We start from the raw sequence: 22,730 nt of genomic DNA on the forward strand, positions 1-22,730 counted from the left end.
AACAAATGATTATATCATACTGAGTGCCGTCAGCCTGGAACCAGGAAACCCCGGAAGGACCCCCCACGACCGCTGTAAGGCAAGCAACAATGTTAGAGAATGGAAATACAGTATCAATCAGAACAATGGCGAGGGTACACAGGGAGGTTTACCTAATATCGGTGGAAGGGTACCCTGGATGTAGCAATGGGGCAGGGGTCTGCAATAGCCGGCGGCAGTAGGTGACAGATGACAACTTGAATGGCACTCCGGATGGAGGGTGCACACCTGAATCAACAGAGAAACAAATGAGCAAGGCAGGGAGATCCGTACACAGTCCAAAACACAATCCGGGTTCAGAAGCCAAGAGGTAACGTTGATTTCAGGGGAAATCCAAGAACAATATCCAGTTGACAGGCCAAGGGTCGTAAGTTCCAACTTGAGACAAGCCGAGCAGAAATACCAAGGAGAGGCAGGAGAAGTCCGAGAAAACACTCAGTGGTCAATGCGGTAGAAGGAAGCAAAACTATGATAACGCCAAACAGTACTTGCCGGAAAGCAGCTGTGAAGCGTTGTTTGTGTGTCCGCTAGTTTCCTTTGAATGCGAAGAATGGTCACATGAACAGATCACATGACGCATGATCGCGTCGCGTGCGCCGTCCACAACAGTTACTTCCTGATCACGTGATGCATGCTCCGTGTCACGTGCTCTGTCCACAACAGGAGTTACTTCCTGACCACGTGATGTCTCAACCCATGAGCCCCCAGGGGATGCGATACCTATGGTGCAGCGTGGGAAGACGCCATGGTATCTGCCAGTGGAGGAAAGGAATCCGTCCCGGGCGACCAATCAAGACCTTCTTCTGGATGTGCCAGGATCTGTCGCCCAACTGCCGTCGACCGGGTGTGCAGAGGTAAGTGGGGATCTAGGGGGATTTTGCTAGCGCAGTATTTCATGACCGGGGATGTGACATTACCATACACCACCTTCTACCCCAGTAAATTACCAGACAGTGTGCAAAATATGCAATAGTTTGTGTGCAAGGATAAAAGACTTCTGACACCTCTGGACGGATGATGTAACATTTACTAAAATTCATAAGCCACTAAACAAGTAAAATCCCTAAATGGCACTAATTGGAATGTAAGTACTTATATCCAGAACAGCTTCCAGAGTGCAAATATGTAACCTAAGTGCACACATTACTATTAATAACATTCTGTAGGGAATACAAGAACCTTGGACAGGGAGTTGAACAAAAACATCCCTGCAGACATTTCATTTTCAGTAGGGTGTGTCGTGTGGGATACAAATGAATACGGAGCTCACCAACACAATTTCAGACAACTTTGCTCAACAATTACAGTTAAGGATATAATATAAAATGCCATTGCATGCATAATGCATGAATAAGAACATATGTTCCTATTAGAACATGGCCCAGGTATTCCTTGCCAACGTTGGATTGCCAACACTACTAGATAGTGGCTTTAAGTCTTCTCCTCCATGTGTGGAGCAAATCATTTCCAAAACATGTGTTGCTAGCGGGTCGTTAGCAGCACTGCACACTAACAGAGCTTCGGTCGTAGTTCGAATTCCACATTGTCTGAACAAAGGTCTCAGGTTCCTTCTTATATCCAAATACTTTGGACAAATAAGGACAAAATTTGCTATTAATTCAATTACCTCTAAACAAAATGGGCAATTGGGTGAGACAGCTACATTCTACTTGTTCCTCACAATTGCCAGTGGTAAGATTCCCATGCACAATTTCATGGATAAAACTCTCATTTGTTTGGGATACATACAGTCCAAGTACTGTTCATACACAAAATGCTCTTTCTTTAAGGAGCCAAAACCTTGAAGAGTTAGTGGATTACACAATCTTAGCCAATGCATTTCCTTCCTATTTTATAGTGTAAGCGGGTATAATCTTTGCTTTGGTGCAGTTGGGACTATTTGCTTGATTCAGCCAATGACTGTCCCACCCCTTGGCATAAAGTTCTTTTTTGAGCCACTTGATCCAGGGTAACTGTGGGCCTCCCTCTTGGCCCATAAGATCCCTGATGGCTTCCCTGTATTTCCCCAAACCAGGGTTGGCCCATACACGCACCCAATAATACATGGGTTTGGCTTCACAAGTGAACCCTATGCCCTGAATGCCCATTTAGGTTTGGCGCACTCTTTGGCAGCCCCAGCATGCGCTTCAAAAATATCCCCACCAGCGCTTGTAATTTCCCTGTGTTGTTCGTGCCCCAGAGCTCAGCACCATATAGCGCTGCTTGCCTAACTTGGCACTTTTAGGTTTCTAGAGAAACACCCACTGCACCACTCCCATGCTCCATAGTGAATCTAGTTATTGCACCACTATATCTAGCCAATGTAAATGCGGCATGCTCCATCTGACCCCCCCCTCCCTTGGAGTGCAGTCCTTCTTCACCCTCGAGCCTAAATAGCCATGAATCTGAACTTGTTCAATGTCTCCTTCTCTAAGCCATAACTTTAGTTTAAGTCGGGGGAGCCCGGGAGACTTAAAACGAAAGGCGCAGCAATTATATATACAACACTGTTGTATTTATAATTGCCGGTATGAAAGGCGCAGCAATTATTAATACAACGTTGTTTGTATTTATAATTGCCGGTACGAAAGGCGCAGCAATTATAAATACAACGTTGTTGTATTTATAATTACTGGTACTTTTGTTTTAAGTCGCCTGAGCTCCGCCGAGCCGGGGGACCTTGGGAAAGCAGGAAGATTAAAAAAAAGCACTCACCAGCAGCCCAGGGCAGGAAGGAGCCTGACAGCATTATCTGCTCTCCGGCTGTAATAAGGAAAAGTTTCCAATAGGGGGCTTTTGCTTATTAGTGCCGTGGGAGCAGAGCTTAAAATAAGCACAGGAGGCTCATTCATTTGACAAAATCGATGCCTCGTAGTGCTTGAAACGTTTGACTTATACCTCATTTACTCAAAATTTTACATATGAACTTTCGTGAAAAATATTTTTTTATATATATTTTTTATTATTGCCCATCCTTTAAAACAATAACATTTTTGAGTGAACTATCCCTTTAAACTTGCCATTGCAGGCCCTCTATCCCACAGCCATGATTAAACTTGCTGCTAGGTCTGCGTTTTTAGACTTCCTCCTGGGACACTCAGCCACAAGATCATGTATACTCCTGATTTTATCCTCATCCTCAGAGAGTCCGACCATGACCTCTACTGGCTCGAACTCTAAACTGATGTCCACCATGACTACCAATTGTGTTGTTGATCAAGAGAAAACTAAGGACCTGATATTCATAAAAGTATAAAACAGAGAGACGAGAAATTTAGGGGAAGGGAACAACCATCTGGAACAAAGAACTCTATCCTTCTTGAAATTTTTGTGTTGGAGTTAGGCATTTCCTTTTGAACATTTATTCACCACTCAAGGCCAAAGATACCTTAGAGTTAATTTTGATAGAAGCTGAGGGCCAGAATAGTACTTTGGACACAGGACGGTTTGCGTTGCACATCTTGACATTGGACAGACTCTTCGTTTTATGTTAGGTAGGAAAATACCTCTTACAGTAGGAACAGTGAAGCATTTTACAACCCCTTTTGGGTTTCAATAAAGGTTTATGGCCAAAATCATGAACCCCCTGTGTTTACATCTCATTCCTGGCTCCTCACACTTCCTTGGCATGGCCGTTTTTTTTACCTCAGTGGCTACTCCACAATTAACCGCCCCACTGGAGTCTATAGTTGATGCTACCAGACCCTTTTGATCAACTGAATCTGCAAATGGGTGTAATAACCACACTTTCAATGTGTTTGCATGGTTAAATGGTAATCTCAATAGACCTGTATCATACTGCAATTCTGCAGTTGCCGCTGCTGTTACATTAATTGAAAAAGCCAATATACTACTTTTGGAGGTTTGAGCCACTCATTTAAGAGCTCATTTTGAATGAGCATGTAACATAAATGAATGATGTAAAAGCCTGCGGTAATGCATTTTCGGCTTTACGCCATTCATTCAGATCATGGCTCATTTTCATGTACATGACTCCGCAGCCCTGCACCTTTCTGCAAAACTGGCACAAAAAAAAATGTGGAGCCCCGTCCAAGCCATGCTGAAGGCCCCCTCCCCAAGCTCAGCAAGAAAGTACGGGCCGCGCCACACTCCAGGCCGGCCTTGACCACCATGCAGGCGCAACATGCATAATTTTCGTGCGGCTGCAGGGGCACGCCACGCACTAGATTAGGTGACAGATATAAATATATAATCAAACCTTAAATCTTTCACCTATTGAAGAAACAAGGGGACTGTGCCTGGCTCTGGGCCCCTAAATATATTAGCTAACTCTGTGCATAGCTAGTAATATTATGCCCAGTGATGATATCATAAGAAAACATGTTCATGCTGGCTCTGCCAGAATATGCCAGTATCCCCATGTACAAACGTTCTCTTGTTGGCTTTGCCCTTAATGCCAGTAAAAATATCTTGCCACAGGAAGAATGCATGTTATTCCTGGTTGCACAAATGCTTTCCAAACTCCTGCACCACAACGTAAGACTACTCATCACGTTTACTTTTCCATCAATGGCAGTAAAAATGCAATGCGACAGTAAGGAAACATTTTTTGTTTGGCTACATAATGCAACAACATGCATCATAGTCCTTCCCCCTTATATGAGTAAAATAAATGCCATGCCATGAAAAATGTCCAGTCTGCCGCACCCTTGCACTATAACCTCCACTCAAAACCCTCCCTTTGTAATAACATTCATCAAGCTGGCCTTGCCCAAAAATGCCAGTAGAGCGTTTGTTCCAATGCCCTTGCTCAAACAAACATTTGCCACAAATATGCTAGAGTGACCGAGCTTAGCGAGGGAGCCCGAACCAACCAAAGGAGATTTGTGGTAACACTTATCATTACTTTATCATAGATGTCTCAAAATATGCATGCCACAGTAAGAAAAGGCTAGTCTGGCTGCACCAAAATGCCAGTCTAGCCAGGTTATAACGCTTATCATGCTTGGTTTATCAGAGATGCCCAGTAAAAATAATTCAAGCCACAGTAAGAAATTGCTAGACTGGCTGTACTAAAGTGACAGTCTAGCCACAAAATAACACTTATGATGCTTATTTCCTTATAGACGCCCAGTAAGAAAGTCATGCCACAGTAAGAAATGACTAGACAGGCTGCACCAAAATGACAGTCTAGCCACTTATAACAGATATCCTGCTTGCTTTATCATGGATGCCCATTCAAAATGTTTTAACCCATGCCCCCTCTCCCCACCCACCGCCTCTAACTAACACTTATTGTGTGTTCTTTCTGGACCCTTACCTCCTAATTATATGTGTATTTTTTTTTTTTTTACTTCAAAGCCCCCTCAGGTTCTTGTCTCACCAGGCAGACCTCCAAGACGCTGCGCCTCAGGTGGAGAAAGAATTCTGAACTAATGAGGGATGTTTGCAATGTCACTATAACTTTTGCCGTGCCGCTGAAGATCGTCTTGTTGCATTCCAACCGGTCTTAACCTTTTGAGGGCCATACATTTTTTTGCTCACACCTCTGAAATGATTTTCCAATGACCACAAATACAGTTGTGCTCTAGGTTATACACCTTAGATATAGTCTAAGGCTAAGATGTAGTCAGTGGAAATACAATGGGCATATATGACATTCACTCAAAATATTTGACTTATCAGATTTGAAGCTCTTGTTTGAAAATCGTCACAAATCAGGGGAACAGCAGATTCCTACATTCATGCCAAATATTAAGAGACGTGTGTAATTATCTTTACACTATTCAAAACTATGCTTTCATTTACACCATTGTTTCTATTCACTTAACCTGTTGTAGGCAATTGGATAAATGAAATGGATGATCAGCCTAATTATATTTGAATACTGACCATAGTAGCAGCACATTATTGTGCCACAAGAAAATAAGTCACTAATTATATTGACCACCAGCTTGGAAGGCTCGAAACCATAGCTTGGTTATATTTAAAATATTAATGAAAAAAAAATATTTATTGTTTATATGAACAATGTATTCACTATACCATGTGTATTGCAATGCTTCATTCTCAATGTTCTTGTTGATTACCTTTGCAACATCTTGCTCATTTCAGCAGTGTCTTAAGATTCACAGAATGACAGTAGTTCCACTGTGTAAAGTTTGCAATGTATTTCAAGTTACTATTAAATCAAACATGCTGATACTTATTCTAGCTTGCTGTTTTACCCACACTTCCACTCACAATAATATTAGCTTATCAGCGTGCAATTCATGCTTTCCACAATTATTTAATTCCACAAAGTATATAATATATTCGGGCCCACGACAACACTTGTACTACTCAGATTACTTACTAGTAATCTTCATTACTCCCAGTCCTACTATTCCTTGTCACCGTACTCAACAATGAGGCCCAGTCTCACAACACACCAGTACATAGCAGGCCTGTACAGACACGGGGCTCTTCCACACCACAGGAGGATGCAGGGGATTGGCAGTACTGTGACAAGAAAGAGTAGGACTAGGAGTAATGAAGATTACCTGTAAGTAATCTGAGCATTACCTCCACATCTCTCGTTCTCATCCCAGTATTCACCTATGAGGTATACCCAAGCCAATCCAAGTGGAAGGGTTCAAAGGAAAGCAGAAGAGCAAGAGGACACCTAGGAATCAATGCAAAAACACCAGGTTTATTGAGCAATTGAACAACAACAGAACATAATAACTGGGCCACGAACAGCATCCCCACACCAAAGGAACCATCCCTAGAATTGTTGCCCACATTAAGCCTGTAATGTGTAATAAAGGTATTGGAGCCCACCCATGTAGGGGACCTACACCTCTCATGCAATGGTACACCCTGAACATCCACCCAGGAAGCAGCCATACCCCTGGTAGAACGACCCTGCACACCCAAATGGACAGAAAGTCCAGAGGACATTCATATAAATCACTGACTTGATCCAGCGACTAATGGAAACAACCAAAGCCTTCCTGTCTGCACCAAAAGTTACCAGATGGCTGTAGGAACACTGAACAGTTTCTTTCGGGCCGGTAGGACCGCACAACACACATCAAGGGAGTGCCACAACACTTCCTCTGGGTACAGTGGGTCAGGAACAAAGGCCTGGAGGACAACTTCCAGTGCCAGATGAAACGTAGATGCAACTTTAGGCAAGAACCGGGGATCACATCTCAACACCAAGCAGTCAGGTAAGACATGAAGAAAAGGAGGGCAGCAAAGGACAGCTCCAATCTGCCCCAGACCCTTAGCAGAGGTATGGCAACCAGAAAGGCTGTCTTGAGCGTAAGATGCTTAATATCCACAAGGCCAATTGGTTCGAAGGGAGCTGACTGAAGGAAACGTAAAACCAGGGGCAGATCCTTAGGGGGGGAACCTAAACACACAGGTGGCCTTGAAGAAACCAGGCTCCTAAGGAAACGGCTCACCAGACCCAAATCCAACAGAGGAACACTGTATCCCTCCAACATGGTCTTCAATGCAGCCCACTGAGCCTGCAAAGTGGCCACTGCCAACCCCTTATCGAAACCATCCTGCAAAAACTGCAACACCCCTGTGACCCCACAATTCCCGAAAGGAAAGGAGGATACTGGAGCCGAGAAACCCAAATTCAACAACCTTGCACTCTCAGGAGCCAGCCTGACCAGTGGATCACAGGTACCCCACCCCAGAACACCCCAAAGAGGGCAAGGCCAGCAGGGAATCCTCCAGACCTCCTGCAACCAGAGATCCAACAGCAACAGAAACCACCCCCTGAAAGGCCTAAAGGGAACCACAAAGATGACCAGAGAAGAACTTTGGCAGATTTTCTGGACCACCCGGGAAATGAGAGCAAGAGGAGGGAAGGCATACAGGAGACCCCGAGGCCACTCAATATTCAAGGCGTCCACCCCCCATGCTCCTACTGATGGGATCCATGAGCAAAGCCTGAGAACCTTGGCCGAGGGGGTCGGGGGGAAGTGAACAGATCCAACGCCGGTGTCCTGAACTAGTGACAAATCCCTGCAAACATCAGACCAGACAACATCAACTCCGGGCCGACTGAGAACACCTGACTGAGATGATCCGCTACCACATTCTCAACCTCCCCTGCCCCCCGAATGTGTACCGCCTCCAGGGAAAGCAAATTCTATTCAGCCTAAACCCTGATGCACCCCGACAGAGAATTCAGGGTCCTGGACCCCGAAAAACCTTTAATGTTGACATAGGCCATGGCAGAGGAATTGTCGGTCCGAATCAACACAGGCCTGCCCTGCAAGAGGGGAGCAAACCACAGGAGAGCCCGATGAATGACCGCCAACTCTCTCTAATCCGAGGAATGAAGTGGACCCTCCACGTCCCACTGTTCCTGAGCAGAAAGAGACTGCAGGGAGACACCCCACCCTTAGCTTCTGGCGTTGGTGGTCAGAACCACATGAGGGAGATGATCCAACTCCACCCCCCTTAGTAGGGAGGAATTTCTCAACCACCAACCCAGAGAAACCAGCAGGTCGCTTGAAATCCAGACCCAGGGCACGAGAGACTGTGAGGAGGGGGACCGGTAAAAGAGGGTCTGTTCCATCATGGGACGCAGATGGAGGATGGCCTCGGGGACCAAAAAGACACAAGAAGCCAATTGCCTCTTAACCACCAGGATCTCCTGTGCAGAAGCCTAGGGACGTTGAAGGACCTTGGAAAAGAGCAAATGGAGCCAGAGAGCCCTGGTCCTGGGCAAAAGAACTTTCACACTGTGGGTGCAGAACGAGCCCCTATGAACACCAGGTCCTGGAAAGAGGTCAACTGTGACTTCTCCCAGTTGATTAGGAATCACAACTCCCAGAGTGACTGAAAGACAAGGAGAAGGTGAGATTGAACAGTGCAGAGGAGATCTGGCTTGACCAGCCTGTCGTCCACGTAAGGGAACAGATGGATCCCCCTCAGATGCAAATGAGCCACCAATGGAGCCACCACCTTCTTAACGACTTGTGGAGCTGATTTCAACCCAAAGGGAAGGACCCGGAACTGATAATTGCCCACCTCGCAAAGAAACTGAGGAACTGCAGGTGCGACGGGTGAATGGGCACATGGTAATAGGCATCCTGCAGATCCCAGGAGACTGTCCAGTCCCCCCGCTTGACCAGAGGAATAATCCTCTGCAAATTCTCCATCCGAAACTGAAAACCCCTCACAAAGGCATTGAGTAGCTTCAAGGCCAGGATCAGAAGAAACCTCCCCTGAGGTTTCGGGACCAAGAATACCAAATAGTAGAACCCCAGACCCGACTGGAGCTGGCACACGGGCACTACGGCCCTCCTGGGCAAAAGCTCATCAACGGCCAAAGACATGGCCGCTTTCTTGGCAGGGTCCCTGGGCAGCATAGCTATGATCCAAGACGGCTGAAGAGGAGGAGACAGAAAGTCTATCCGAGAACCCACCTGGACAATCTGCAGGATCCAAGATTCAGAGGACCACTGCTCCCACACAGGAAATGAATGCTGGAGATGGCCCCCCACAGGCCCACAGTAATTGTCAGGGCTTCAGATAACCTTCGCTGGCCTTGGACCCCCAGGCCTGGGCCGGAAACCCCTGGAGCGATGAAACGACCTGCGGTTCTGAGGTGCAGCACCCGAAGACCGCCGAACCTGAGGAGCAGGCTTACGTCACAACCTGTCAGCGTGCTTGTCAGTTCCGGACAACTGATGAACCTCATCTTCCAGAGAGTCCCCGAAAAGTTTACCGCCCATAAACGGAAGCCTAAGAGCGGCAGCCTTCTGGGAGTTGTCAGATTTCCAGTCCCTCAAATGAAGCTGATGACGAGCAGATGTGCAATCACCCATGGCCATGGCGGTGCCCCTGCCGCCATCATAAGAAAGATTAGAAAGGAGCTAGACTTGGCGCTGCATATCATCAAGCACAGGAGCTCAGTCTGATCCATCTTCCATTGACTTATGGAGATGCCGGAAGCCCCCAGAACCGTCTCAGCTATATATGAACTATAGACACTGGCCCTCAGTGCAAGATGTGAACCCACATGAGCCTTCTTCAGAGCAGCATTTGCTTTAATGTCCAGCGGGTCCCGAAGGGCAGCATCCTCCGCTGCCATGGTGGAACGGCCCACCAAACTGGACAGAATATCATCGACAGCCATAGTGTCCGGGAGAAAGTCCTCAGCTCCTTTCAAAGAGGATAGAGACGTGCCATGAAGCGCAGCATGAAGACGTGTTCTGGGTCCTTCCATTCACAGAGCACCTTTGTTTTAATATCTGATATCAAGGAGAGCCCAGCTTAGGTGTGTGTTTATATTACCTTATCCTAGGGTCAGAGGAGCACTCCCTCTCCACCGGGACAGAAAACCCAATGGAGTCCCAAACCTGGTAAATCACAGTCTCTACGTCATCCCGGGAGAGATATTTTCCTTCGGCCTCATCAGAATCGGAACCCTTTGAAGAATGGATAGAGGCAGTGGAGGGCGAGGGGGATGAAGAGGAAGACAAAGCTGCAGGGTAGGGCTGGTCCTATGCCTCTGCCTGCCCCTAGAACTCTCATGCTCTTCAATGGCCTACTTCTTAAGGACTTTGATCTCCTTCTGTGACAGGAAAAACTTCAAAGCCATGGGCTTTTTGTGTTTCTTTTTGGCATGTCGACTTTCAGGACTCCAGCAGGAGAGTCTATATGCCTCCGTTTCTCAGAATGCTTGCCCATTATGCCAATTTAGAACAGCAAACACCAACTGCCAATACAGTAAGCAGTCTGATGCTGTAGAAGCCGTTTCCAAGCAACAGGAAGGAAACAGCAAACTGCAAGAAGCTGCAACCAGATAAGCAGAGCAGCCCTGACCGCAGTCAGGATGTCCGAGGCGATACAAAACCTCCCAGGTCAGCAAGAACCCGGCGACAAACCGTGCCCCCAATCAGGCACCTGCAGGAAGAGGGGGCTGGGGACCACAATGCATGACGGCCGGCACTGAAAGCTACCGAAGCCAGCCTGATATAATATATAAAACACAGCGACGCAAAAGGACACCAAGCCCTGGAGGAGGTCCCAGCCAGCCAGAACCACTCAACCAGGGCACCAAAGCCCGCATGGAGCCTGGGAGACACACAACCTACCGTGAGACTGCTGCTGCCCGCAGGAAACGTCACCACGGAGGAAACTGCAATGATGTCTCCCAGAGCCCTGCACAAGGAGATTTCAGTCCCTGTCAGAGACAGAATAAAAAGAACTGGTGTATTGTGGGTAAGTCGGAGCTGTACACCTCTGAAGAATAAAAGGTTGCGGTGGGAGAGGCGGGGTCTCATAGGTGAGTACTGGGACGAGGAAGAGGATGTGGTGGTAAAGCCCTACATCATCTCTTACCCTTCCAAATAATAAATGGACATACCACAGCTTGCTTGTAGATAACAACACTAAACCCATGGGTGTTAAGGATTTCAATCAGGCGACACACACCTTGGTCTCGGCCTAGTATGCTGCGCACGACTGAAATGCTTATCTTTTTATATTAGATAGATTCAATATTAAAATGGTACACCACTCATATCACAACCCCTTTTCAAATACTCCGGATCACAATGGACCAGGAACCAGGCTTGTTGGTAAAATACAATATTTATTTATTTATTTAAAATTCAAAAGAAATCATACACTTTTTAATATGGGGCAGCAATCACCAATGGGGTGATACATACAATGAGAATGTGAGCAATGTACTGGGTTTAACCTGCTAGTGGAACATGGTGGATACGAGGGGGGTGTTCCTCTGGAATTTCTTGGAGATTAACCATTCACACCAATTTATGGTAGACAACATTGGACTTATTCTGTTCAGTCCTAACTCTTTTTAACTTGAACAACTGGATTGGACAATCAATGTTGGTTGCCTCCCCTGGGATGTGACTCAGTCCAGGAGGTTGCATTTTATGATGTAAAAAGTCTTCCCACAGACCTTTTGCCAAAACTCTGACATATCAGAATGTACACGTTTGTGGCACCTTAATAAATGACATAATCAGGTTACATATTTTATTTAGAGCACAGCCGTCCAATCCTGCAATCTGTGAGACATTGTTTTGTCCTGTTATACTTTTTTGGGTCATTTTTAGTGTGAAATATTCAGCCTAAAAATCCATAACTTTATACATGGGTGTGGATGATCATAAGGGATGTATATACAAAACTTCGCATTTGAAACATGTATGCTTTTCTTGTAATCCGCAATACTTTGCCATTTCTGTCCCCAAAGTGTCAGTAAATTCTACTGTGTCTTCAATGAAAGCCCATAAAATTATATTTAAACTATAACATTTTTACATTTTTGCAAATTCTTGCTGCAGAGATAAAAAGTCTTTAAACTTTATTCATAAAGTAGTCTTTGGAAGCAAATGGCAGTCCTTTGTCTTACACTGCACCATTTTCTTTCTTTTTCAGCTGCCATCAATTGTCACTTCAGCCCTGTGTGGGGGTTCTCAGTTTGATTGAAGGTTTTATGACCCCCTTCACTTCCCAGGTTAGTGTCCCAGGACTTCTATTGTCCCAGCCTGGAGCACAGACGAATGTCTGATGAGCATGTGCACTTTCTTTGTCCTGGTCCATACAAAGTTTTTCAAGCTAGCAATTATCACTTTCGTGTCCTGTAAATGTATGGTCCGGTTCCCTTACTAGGGGGAAGCTTTAACTCTGCCAACCGGAATAACCTGTTTTTGACAGCTTGCAAATCCAGCCAAGGCGGTTTAAAACTTTATTTTCTGATATTTGGTCCTGAATTAAAACAAACATGTGGAATAAAATAGCCCATGTATGTATTTTCACCAGCAACAAAACCCCTTTACATTGCTAAATAAGCAGGCTTTCATTCAAGAGTTTACTTTTTAAATGAGCATTTTATCCTTTAGTTTTGCAAAAGCCCATTTACACATGTGTTGAAAACTGCTAGCATTTCCTTTCAAATTCGATTTTGCCATCTGACTTCCCAATATTGCCTTGCAGCCATAGTTATTTTCTTCTAGGCAGTAGCTTATTTGAAGCACAGATGCATTGAAACTGACATGGCTCAGATGGCTGGAGTCTCTTTTGAACTACTGAGCTTTGATACATTTATAAAGAAATGAACGTGTTTTCCCGTGCAAGTAAAAGTGGAGTTCCTTGTTTATTTCTCTCAGAGTTGGTTTGACAGGGCGTGTCATTCAGAAATCATGCCTGGTTTTTCTGAGGCACAATGAGATACTGGGCATGGCAGGGCCTTATTAATCACATTGATTTAAGGGAGAACAGATGGAACTAGCATCAGCAGCATTATTTTAAAGGTGAAAAGTTTCCTTTATCAATGGGGATTTTGAGGTTTTTCAGCAAAGCAGTGCTGCCTTTTCACTCCATTTCTTTTGTACCGGTCAGAACACGCTGGTACGCTCCCTTAGTGTGTCCCCTTGTTCCACCCTGCCTGTGTACTTGCCACCAAGGTGCAGCCACCCTTTTCTTGCTGCAAACATGCAGTTTTGAGGCCATAGCGCTCACAGGAGACAGCACAACCATTTGCTGTTTTCTGCAGAAAGGCAGCTTGGTGATGTGGGGAAATACTGTTCAGTGGGTTAATATATCTCACATATCCCCCCTGACTCTTCTGTGATTTCAAGGCGAGGGAGAATCGGGCAAGTGGGATTTCTCCATGGGGTTAAAACAGGATCAGTCAGGTATGAGTCCTTCGTCCATCAGAGAGCAGTGCGTCACACTCCTCTCACTGTCTCTGGTTGGAACGTGGACCGACACCCCCAGCTTTCCCTTGGATCTTCCTTGATGGTGTTGGGCGACAACGCCAGACTTCCTTGGGTTTCTACTTTCCAGGTCCCCGAATAGGTCCTCCTTGGTGGTGAAGGTACAACCAGCACAAATCTATGAAAGAGAACACAAACCAGTTACTACCATTTCCCATGAATTGCCCTCCAATCGGGTTGACAGCAGTGGGTTACGCAGGCATTCAATGATGACAATTGATAATGAAGAAAAATACTCCCTGTTACATAAATATACCAAAAACTCTATCTGGTCCCTTCTGGTTCTTCTTTTTCTTATTCTCATGTTTCAGATGTCTCCTCTTTTTGATTCTCTCTGGGCTCCTCCATTTTTTGCAAAGTGTGCCTAGGGTGACAACTCTTTAGCTGATTAATATGGACCCAATTCTCTTCTGTCAATTCACCTTTGGGGATGCAGATTCTGTAAGCGACATGTGAAATTTTATCTACAATTTCAACAGGTCCTCGCCAGCTGGGTAAAAATGTACGCTCTTTGGTCTGGTTCCTATGGAAATTGTACAAGTAGACCCAGTCTGCTACTTGGTATTCCCTTTTGGTCATTTTTAGATCATACTGAGTCGTCATGCCCTCTGCAGATCTTTCTAGATTCCGCTGAGCGTATGCAAAAGCATGTTGAAGGTGTTTTCTTAGATTCTCAACATACGCATGAGTTGTGGAGGTGTTGATCAGTGTCTGCTCTTGTGTTCTATAGAGCAGATGCTGAGGTAGCACCATCCTTCGTCCAGTCATCAGCTCAAATGGAGACATCTTTGTTGCAGAAGAAGGTGTACATCTGATGACCATCAGGACAAGCGGTAATCGGAGGTCCCAACGTGGCCCAGAATCTGCCACAAACCTTTTTAGAATGCTCACACTGGTTTTATTGTACCTCTCTACTCCACCACTAGAGGACAGCGGTATGCAATATGAAGTTTCCTTTTTACCCCAAGTATCTCCCACATCTTTGTCATCACTTCGCTGGTGAAGTGACTATCTCGGTCTGACTCAATCCTTTTGGGTAGGCCAAAATGCGAGATGATGTGGTTGATCAGCAGGGCAGCTGCTGTTTCTGCCTTGCAATTTGGGGCCGGGACACATTCCACCCATTTGGTAAGCACGCATGTTACAGTTAACATGTACTTGTTCCCCCTAGAGGATCGAATCACATGCCCGATGAAGTCTACTTGTAAATTTGACCAAGGCAGTGTCATCCCCCTCTTCTGGAGGGGAGCTCAGTGTGTGAGTGATGTTGGCTGAAATTGCGCACACACAAGCCACCCCGTCAAGTATTGTTCAAGGCCCTGCCCCATGTATGGCCAGTATGCAACCTCTCGCAAGATTTTTAAAGTAGTGTGAAACCCCGATGACCAGTTGTGGTGTGACTTAGCATCAGGCATCGGAATGAGGTAGGCACCACCCACTGGTCACAGCCTGATATGGATCTCCTCACCAACAAACCGTCTTGGATTCAGAACATTTTTGGACATTTCATTAACACTCTGAGGTCGTCTTTCCCAATGTAATCGGTATCCCTCAGAAGAAAGTTCTCAGGGTCCCCAATGTGTTGATAAAATTTACCAATAATCGGATCCCCTTTTTGTGCCATGATTAAATCAGCATCTGGGGTCTCCTTACTCCATTGTGCAGTTGAGAGTTCATTGTGAGACTGGAAGGAAGGTGATTTTCAGGAATGGAGAGGAGTTCCCATCACCAGTTTGTTGTCCTACAGCAATTACTGCCACGTCAGGTATTTGATTGTTCTGGAAATGAAACTCAATATGATCAGGTTTTTGTTCAACCATGTGCCATTTAAAGTCCAGAGGACTTTGTTCACACAGTCTATTAAGGGGGACAACCTACGCAGGATGACATTCCCTAGTACAGGGTGCGCCCCCTGGAGTCACGACTATGACCAGTTGTTTCACTTTGTGTCGCACAATTTTTATTTCCAAATCCGCAGTCCCCTCGACATGAATTTAATTCCCATCGAAGTTCTGCAGTTGTCCAGGAAGAGGGGCAAGAGGGATCTGATATCTCTCCCCCCTTCCTGAATTTAGATGCTCAAAGGCCCTTTTTAACAGAAGAGTGGCTTGGGATTCAGTGTCCACCAGCGCTGAAAATGTACACTGCCCTTGCACCCGGACCGGGGCATAAAATCTACCCTCCTTCTGCTTAAGGGGGCAAATATAATGTGCATTTTGGGCAAGCTGGGTGGTCAATTTTCTTATTTTTGACTCCGACACAGGGGTAGTTTGGACATAATTCTGTGTAGGAGTTTTGGGATCTGAAAGAAAAAGTTGACATTCAGATATTTGGGGAGTTTTGGTCTCCCCTTTTTCTGATTCTGGGCTGCTCCCCCCTTTTTGGAGGCAGTCAACATAATTGGTTTGTGAGTTTTGGGATCCCTCTGTTACTATTGGGTTTCCTGGATGCTCATTCTGAGGTTCAAGGATGGGCAATTCTGACCCCACATCCATCCAGTCTTCATTTGAGTCCCTTGGGACCCATTTTTCTTTGGGAGGCGTCCCCCCGTCCCTGAAGGAGAAGATAATTTTCCCAGAATCCTCTAAGTATTCATCCCCTTAAAATTGGAGGACGCTAACTTCCTCCACAAAGTCGGTCTTTTTGAGCTCTTAATTTCTCCTACCCACCCTCTGTTCCATGGGTTGCCGATTTTCGGGGGCAGGAGATTTTTGTTCCGGTTCCTGGGTGTCCAGGGGCTTTTCACGAGTGAGGAAAGAAGCTTCCTGTAGGGCTCTACACGTCCCTTCCCCCGTGCCTCCTCCTCTGGAACCAGTGAGTTATCAGGGTTCTCGCCCCGTCATTGTTCTGGGGTACCAGACCCTTGGTTTGTGGGGTTCTGAGCTGCCATGCTCATCTGAGGGTTCTGTTGAGCCCTCAACATGCAACCCAGATCCTGGGTAAGGTTTTGGACCTGACGCTCCAGTTGGGACACCCGTCACAGCTGGTATGGGGGTCTCTGGTCAACCCTAGCTGGATCACAGGAAGGATAACTATCCCTTCTCCTGTAATACTCTGGATATGATGCATTTTGGTAACCCTAAAAACCTTGGCCTCCCCTCTCCCGGATTAGTTTGTCTGGGCTCCTGAAAGTGGGGAATGAAAGGAGGGTTGTCCTGCAGGTTGGAGTTTTGTGAGTATCGGGCGGAAGAAACTTAACCTAGCATTTGGGGAACTGCTGCCCTCCTGGGGCAAGTTAGGAGGGAAGTTTCCTGGGGTAGTACTTACCTGATTGGGTCCACCCTCTTGGGCTGGGGGAGTCCAGACACACCCCAGGATTGGTTGGTTTCCCTTGTATCGGGGGCTGATATAATCAGGGGAGTTAGGGATCCCATTAGTGGGATTACCTCCCTGATTGCCGCCTGTTTGTGATTGGCCTGAAGGCCTTCTGAGTCTTTGATTTTGCTGATTTTATTAGGTGTATTTTGAGGCTCCCCATCTCTAAGTCTAAAATGGGGGCAACCGTCACCTCCGCCACCTTAGCAGCAGCAGGGGTGTTGGCTGGTTTGGGGTTTTTGTTCAGATTTATATTTTCTGCAGGTTTTTGGACTTCATAAATGCGGATTGCCTGCTCTATGACCCAGTCCAGAGATCTTTTGCCATGGAAGTCCCTCACCAGCTGGGTCATGATATACTTGGGGAGTGCATGAAAGAAGGTTGTTATGAACTCCATTCTATCCATGCGCACTCTCCCAGCAGTTTGTGCAAAGGCGCGTTTGAGCTCCTGCACAAATTCTCGTGGGGCCTGATCTTCCCCGCACTGCAGATTGTAGGCCTCATTGCGAGCCTCTTGGGGATTTCTGTGGGTGGAAAAGTGTGTCAAGATGGCGGCCCTCTAGGTGGACCATCTTGCATGGTTCTGGTCCTCCATTCCAGCAAAGAAGCTGGAGTACTCAGGCAGAAGGTCCATTTTACATACTCCATTGAATTCTGGTTGTCTTTCATATGAAAAGTGTCCATCATCTGCTCATAGAGTTCGAAGTGTTCCCAAACAGAATATTTTGCGTTTTTATGGTTATGACACTCCTAAGGGCCTTAATCTGCCTAATGGGGTCTTTTGTCATAACTCTCTTGAGTTTATTTGCCTTCTTTGGCTTAGTCACCCGAGTCCACTTGCCCTCAGACTCAGAGGCGCTAGTACTTGAGGTCCCCTCATGATCATCTAGGCACTCCCTGATTCTGTGAGCTTGAGAAGGGCTCTCAGAATGTAGAGGCCTAGTTTCTCTATCCCTGTGGTGCTCTGGAGAGTAGTCTTCTGACTCTTCCCTGCTTCCAGGGTTGGCAGAGTATCCCTCCCACTGCCCTAATTGGATAGAGGTCTTCAGGATGCTCTTTTTGGGCCTCATTTCATTTGGTTTTTCATCCAATTGAACCAAATGTTCCCTTGAAGGTAGTATTTCTGTGGATCTAATTCCCTGACCCTCCCCTCATAGGAGACTTCCTTTTCAGAGACATCAGCCTTACTGTTTAAATATCTATACAGGGATGCCCGTCCATCAATTTCTGGGGGGTGCTGATCTGTCAGTGTATTATGCTAAACCTACTGAATTCTGCCAGCCTCATGGTTTCTGGCTCATGTGAACCGGTAGACATGAAGTTGACAGTGTTCACGGTATTAAATGGGTTTGAGTGCCTTAGTACAGAGGTCCTTATACTATGATCAGGTGTTGCCCTGTCCCTCTCTCCAGTTAGGATTAAATCTAGCACCCTCTTTCTCCAACCTTTCTAGTTTCTCCTTCTCAGCCCTTACTTCTTGGTAGTAAGCAAATATCTTAGCCTTTTGCTCAGCTATCAAGGCTTTACTAGCCTCTATGACCCGCTTTTGCGATGCCACTTGTTTGTGGAGCCCATCATTCTTTTCACAGAGGGCCTCATTGTCTTCCTGCATGGTCTGGGAATAATGAGACAATTTCTGTTGCAGGAGACTCACCTCCTGAGTTTGTGCATCTTTGGTCTGGGTGTTCTCTTCAAGAGCACTTTCTACCCGTCTGGCGTGCTCCAGTAGATTCCCATACTCTGCTTTGAGGTAATTTAGTTTCTGGAGGGCTAACTCACTTCCTTGTAACTCTATTTCTAATTTGCTTACTTCCTGGCCTAGGGCATCTCTCTCCTGATTTAGGGTGCCTCTCTGTTTAGCCAGGTCATCCCTTTGTTTCCTGATGGTATTGAATTTCTGGCGCTCTTCATCAAATTCTGTTTGAGAGTGGAGGTCTCTCAAAATTAACTTATTATTTTCCTCTTTCAATTTCTTTATCTGGTCTTGTAGGGTAACTATTTGCCCTGCGCAGACCCTGTTATAGGTTCATCTTCTAGAGAGTCAACCTTTTCCTGACACTCTAGTCTTACTGCGTCTAATTGGGCCTCTTGTTCTACATTATTCTGTTTTTGGAGGACCAAGTCCTCTTTTAGTTGTATGATGTAGTTTGCAACCTCCAACTCTTGGCTCTTTTGTAATGTTTGTTCTGCTAATTTTAGTTCAGCCTCAATTTGATTTAATAGTTCAGATTGATACCGCGCTAGAGTTTCATTTTCCTTTATGCCTTTCCCGCACCACTCCCATGTGGAAATACATGTAGGCCCCGATCCTGACAATTTTAATTTGCTCCTCTTTAATTTTTGGGGTCATATATAATTCACTCAAAGCTTGGTGTAATAGGCCACCGTACTGCCACGTGTCCAGGTTCCTGGCGGTGACCTGTTGTGTTATTTCTTGTAGCCAGACTTTTTCATCCTGTTCTGGCCCCTCACCTCTGACTTTCTACTACGGGCATTTTGGACATGTTCTTTCTTTATTAATTAATTTATTTATATAAGGGTTACCTGTATTCTGTTGCTTTTCTGTCTATGTTGGGGTTGATTTTATTTTTAGACACAGGTCTGGTACTGAAATGACACTTGGAAATGGACAAATAAATAATGAATGTGTTAAAAACCTAGCAGATATAATTCCTCACTAAAGCAACAATGCAAAGACACTAATAATCACAAAGAATGGTTTACCAAAAGCATACAGTTAAAAAATGAGTGGAAAGTTTAAAACAGATTGCAGCAAACGACGCGTTGGAAACTTTGCAATTTTGCAATTCCTGCCTGAAATTACCCGAACAGTTTTTAATAAAAATGGGTGAAATACACAGCATTTTTGGTTGGGGAATAGAGGTATATCACAGGAACAAAATGGAAGTGAAATTAAGTCTCTAACTGGTAAATTGGGTGAGTTATGCAAGATATAAAAAGGTGGAGCTGTGAAATAGGAAAGAAAATCAGTTGTGACAAGAACAATTTTACTTTACACTAGAGTATTCAGGCTAGGCCACCAAAAGTGGACACAGTAAAAGCCAGGGTTGATTCGCGATTTCAACCCTGTCACTCCAGCTCCCAACCCTGGCGGAAACCAGTCCGATCACTCTAAATATGACGACTGGCTTAAGATTACACAAAACAAAATTACTAAAGAGATGGCGCTAGCACTAGAAATCGAGGGCAGGGTTGCACAGATAATTCTGACAGTTTTACAAGTTACCAGGATAAGGATAGGATGACTTAGAGAGTGGGATAAGGACAAAGACAAGATAGGCTATGGGTGACTATGGGGTAGCGATTATATGCACAGTCAACTTTTTAAGTTTGGGGATTTTTGGACCGTCAACGGTTCTGATCACTACACGGCAGCGCGCCTGGCAAACAGCTGGGCAGTTCTGGTCACCGGATGGCATTTCTGTACTGGCAATTCTAGTCACTGGATACTAAAGGTCAGCTGGATGGCAGCGAGCATGCAGTTAGGGGTATCAGGATACTTCCCAAAAACACCACAGCTTCCCCCTTTGATTATTTGGGAATTTTAGTGGGATTTCAGAATTGAGGCCTTGCTGGGAATAGGATCAACACTGCTTGGGTTTTGCAGTGGGCCCTGGAGTAGGGTCAGCAACGCTTTGGCCTTGTAGTTGGGATCTGGAATCTGGATGGATGGAATAGGACACCGGCGCAGGAAAATCAGGAAGATTGTCTCTCCAGAGTCTTGTCTTGGCCTTGTAGTTGGGATCTGGATGGATGGAACAGGACACCGGCGCAGGAAAATCAGGAAGATTGTCTCTCCGGAGTCTTGTCAGGGACTCTTCATATAGAGCATGGTGACATCATAGACTATATTGCTGGGCCAGCTTAGCTAAGCACGCCTCTAAACAACTGGATTGGACAATCAATGTTGGTTGCCTCCCCTGGGATGTGATTCAGTTCAGGAGGTTGCATTTTAGGATGTAAAAAGACTTCCCACAGACTTTCTTGCCAAACATCTGTCATATCAGAATTTACACATTTGTACAGTTGTGGCACCTTAATAAATGAGACAATCAAGTTACATATTTTATGTAGAGCACAGCCGTCCAATCCTGCAATCTGTGAGACATTGTTTTGCCCTTTTATACATTTTTTGGTACTTTTCTGTGTGAAATATTCAGCCTAAAATTCCTTATTCCTTACATGGGTGTGGATGATTATAAGGGATGTATGTACAAAACCTTGCATTTGCAACATGGATACTTTTCTTGTAATCCGCAATACTTTGCCATTTCTGTCCCCAAAGTGTCTGTAAATTCTACCATGTCTTCAATGAAAGCCCATAAAATGATATTTAAACTATAACATTTTTCCTAATTCTTAATGCAGAGATAAAAAATGTTTAAAGCTTATTTATAAAATAGTCTTTGGAAGCAAATGGCAGTCCTTTGTTTTGCACTGGACCATTTATTTCCTTTTTCAGCTGCCATCAACTGTCACTTCAGCCCTGTGTGGGGTGGGGGATCCCAGTTTGATTGAAGGTTTTATGGCCCCCTTTACTTCACAGGTTAGTGTCCCAGGACTTCTATTGTCCCAGCCTGGAGCACAGACGAATGTCTGGCGGGCGTGCAAACTTACTTTGTCCTGGTCCATACAAGGTTTTTCAAGCTAGCAATTATCACTTTCTTGTTCTGTAAGTTTATGGTGTGGCTCCCTTCCTAGGGGGAAGTTTTAACTCTGCCAAGCGGAATAACCTTTTTTTGACAGCTTACAAATCCAGCCAAGGCAGTTTAAACCTTTATTTTTCTGATATTTGGTCCTGAATTAAAACAAACCCGTGGAATTAAATAGCCCGTGTATGTATTTTCACCAGCAACAAAACCCCTTCACATTGCTAAATAAGCAGGCTTTGATTCAAGAGTTTAGTTTATAAATGGGCATTTTTCTCCTTTAGTTTTGCAAAAGTTGAAAAAACATAATTATTTCTTAAACTGGCTATTCTCGCGTACTAACTTGTGCCTGCGCACCAACTAAAGACTTAAAAAAGAACCCAAATTCTCACGGTCTAAAAAATCATATTGGAAAAAATCAGAATCTCGGTGAGGCACTTTTTTTGCCTTTAGTCAGGCAAACATCACAGACAGCTTTTTTAGCTTGAATTTGCAGAAAATGAAACCTGTATTAGCTTCGCTTGTTGGCAGCTGAAAACATACCGATAATATATTTTTGGAGGACTGTACTTGATCTCCTCCCCTGCGCTCTTCAGCTTATGGAACACTTTAGCCCAAGCCTGTCAGCCAGAACCTGCTGGACTGTCTCATCTCTCGTCTGATATCCAAGCATGTAGCTTTCAATGTGCAACTCACCCCGATCCTGTGATAGAATTTATAATCCAATATTTGGCTTGGTTACAATAATTTGTGAACAGAACACAACTCCAATATTTTGTCTACGACTATAAAGATGTGTCCTTTTGCGGCAAGCAGCTCTGTCAATATTCCTTGAGTTTCAGCTGATTTGATTCTAGCACTCACACCCAGTATACTCACTGACCAGGGGCGTCCAGCAGTTCACAGGTTTCTTGAATCGAAGCCAATGTAGGCTAATAAACTTGGCACCCAGTCCTGGGCCTCGGATGAATCTTTT

General features: G+C 45.2%; 1 long non-coding RNA gene across 1 annotated transcript in view; it reads right to left on the bottom strand.

Annotated features, from left to right (window-relative positions):
- Nucleotides 1-11,629: 11,629 nt before the first annotated feature.
- The window catches only part of LOC138547570 (uncharacterized), a 41,681-nt gene continuing 30,580 nt past the window's right edge, over nucleotides 11,630-22,730 (bottom strand). Inside the window, exon 5 of the long non-coding RNA XR_011291410.1 lies at nucleotides 11,630-13,887. This is a non-coding gene — a long non-coding RNA (uncharacterized lncRNA). The remainder of the gene's footprint in view (nucleotides 13,888-22,730) is intronic.

This window comes from Ambystoma mexicanum, chromosome 1q (assembly GCF_040938575.1).
Source record: "Ambystoma mexicanum isolate Mex_15411 chromosome 1q, UKY_AmexF1_1, whole genome shotgun sequence".
In the NCBI taxonomy this organism is placed as follows: Eukaryota; Metazoa; Chordata; class Amphibia; order Caudata; family Ambystomatidae; genus Ambystoma; species Ambystoma mexicanum.